We start from the raw sequence: 2,642 nt of genomic DNA on the forward strand, positions 1-2,642 counted from the left end.
GCCTCCCTGGTAGCTGGGACTACAGGTACCTGCCACAATACCTGTCTATTTTTTTGTTTGTTTAGCAGGCCCGGGCCAAGTTTGACCCCATCAGCCCTTGAGCATATGGTTGGCACCCTAAACACTGAGCTATGGGCTCCCGGCCAGACCATTTTAATAAATAAGTCACATTCACAGAATCTGCATGCCAACGTGCAGTCCACATAGGCAGCATCCTCTCCCTTGCAGGGCCGGGTTACCTCCATAGTTGGTTTCCCAGAACTTACTATGTTTTAGGCCTTGCCCTTGCTGCCCTGGAGTCCTTGGGTAGGAGCTGATTGCACCAATACCTTGATAAAGCTCTTATTGGGCTTGAAAGAAAAAGAGTGGCTGCCTTTCCCCGTCTCTGAATTATGGCTCAGTTCTCTTCATCCTCCTTCACCTTGTATAGACCTTCTCTCTCCACTAGGACCCCCAGTAAACAGGAAGGACAAGAATGAATGTACTCTCAGAGCTGGGAGTGATAAGCTGCTGAAGGCTGACAATTCTGACTGATAATAAAAGTTAATTGTTACTCAGTCAACAGAGTGTCCAGATTTACAAGTGAAATCACATTTACATGCCCTGAGAGAGGACATTGAAGGCCTCCTCTAGTTTGTGTCAGTATGTACAATGGTTCCCAAGGTGTGTGGGACACTAGCCTGGGGACATGACAAACCTAAGAGCGAGTATGCCACTCCCCTCTGCATCCAGGCAATCAGGGTTAGGCATTGTGATTTGCCCTGGGGGTGGAGGGGTGTAGTCCAGATCTGCTGGGCTTCAGCTGCCTGCACACTGCAAGTAAGGAATGAAGGACACTTTCACTAGGACACAAACATTGAGAGTGATGTCTGGAGGGGAGAACTGGGGCCTGGGTGAGGGAGGGGGCCCTGCTCTACCACCTGCTGGGAAAGAGGTCTGGGGAGGCCCAGCTTCACAAGCCCTGAAAGAAGACATTGAAGGCCTTATCTGGTTTGTGTCAGGCCCGGCTGTTCCCCACTTGCACACCTGGTCCCACTCCCTTAACTGGCTGTGAAACCAAGGTGGGTAATCTGGTGAGAAGTACTGTGCAATCTGTAGAATTTACCTGCATCTTGGTTTGGGAGGCAGGGGACCATCTTCTCTACCTGTAAAATGAGGGTCTCTGTCTCCCACAGAAGCAGTGGAGGATGCTGCCCTTACCATGCCTGGCACCATGCCAACTTATTAGTTCTCTTCTTTTGCTGTCAGGCCACATTTTTTTTTTCCATTTTTATTTATTTTTCTCACTATGTTGCCTTCAGTAGAGTACCATGATGTCACAGCTCACAGTAACTTCAAACTCTTGGGCTTAAGTGATTCTCTTGCCTCAGCCTCCCAAGTAGCTGGGAGTACAGGCACCCACCACAATGCCTGGCTATTTTTTTGTTTGTTTTTGTTTAACAGGCCCTGGATCGGTTTCAACCCACCAGCCCCAGAGTATGTGGCTGGCGCCTTAACCACCACTGAGTATAGGCACCCACCCAGGCCACATTTTTTATCCCTTTCTACCCTATCTAAGATGAACTAAGGTTTCTTTTACCCGCTAAACCTCCCTGCCCCTCCGTTTTCCCAGAGCGGACAAAGATGAGGTCCAGTTTTCTCACCCCTTGAAGGGGCTGGTGGAGAGCTAGCCTTGGTTTCCTCTTTGGATAGTACAGATGGGAAGGTTCCCTTCCCCCACCTCTTTCCCCCAATGGAGGTGATGGGGGAGGGGATTCCAGTAGATAAGTTAAAGTGCCATTGAGAGGGTAACAACTGAGGAGTCCTCACCTCTCCATATCAATGGCATTCCAGCCCCTGGTGCAATCCCTTTAGGCACTAACTTTAACCCTTCAGTTGCCAGGATCCAACTGAATCCACAGACCAAGAGACCTAGGAAAGAACCTGGGATCACCCAGACTAGGCCTAAGGGGTCTGAGGATAGCAAGCATGCTCCTGGCAGTATACCCTGGGAATCCTCCCTGCTCCGATCCTAAGGGCTACTGGACCACGCTCTTCCAGCTTTTCCTCATGCTCTGAGACATTTTTCCACTTTTCACTCTCCCCTTAGATCCTGGGGAGAAAAGAGAGGAAGACTTAGGGTAGGAGGAAGTTGAAGCCACCATGAAGGCAAATCCAGTGAACACCGATCACTTGAGTTAGGAGTATCTATATCCTCTGAGCAGCCATGTCCATGTGGTTGGCCACTCCTTGGCAGTATGGGTTTCCCTTTTTGCTTGAGTAGGAAGATGTTAGCCCAAGAGGAATTAGGGTCTAAAAAAATTGAGACCTTGTTAGTGCCATCTCCAGGACAACACTTACAAGGTTGTACAGCACCCCACTGAGTTAGACCCTTAGAGTTTAAAACTGCCTGTGAAGGGCAGCTCCTGTGGCTCAGTGAGTAGGGCGCCCCATATACCGAGGGTGGTGGGTTCAAACACGTCCCTGGCCAAACTGCAACAACAACAACAACAAAAATTGCCGGGTGTTATGGTGGGCACCTGTAGTCCTAGCTACTCAGGAGGCTGAGGCAAGAGAATCATCTAAGACCAAGAGCTGGAGGTTGCTGTGAGCTGTGACACCACAGCACTCTACCAAGGGTGTCAAAGTGAGACTGTCAAAAA

This window comes from Otolemur garnettii, unplaced genomic scaffold, assembly GCF_000181295.1.
Source record: "Otolemur garnettii isolate 467f Iridium unplaced genomic scaffold, OtoGar3 scaffold00044, whole genome shotgun sequence".
Lineage (NCBI taxonomy): Eukaryota > Metazoa > Chordata > Mammalia > Primates > Galagidae > Otolemur > Otolemur garnettii.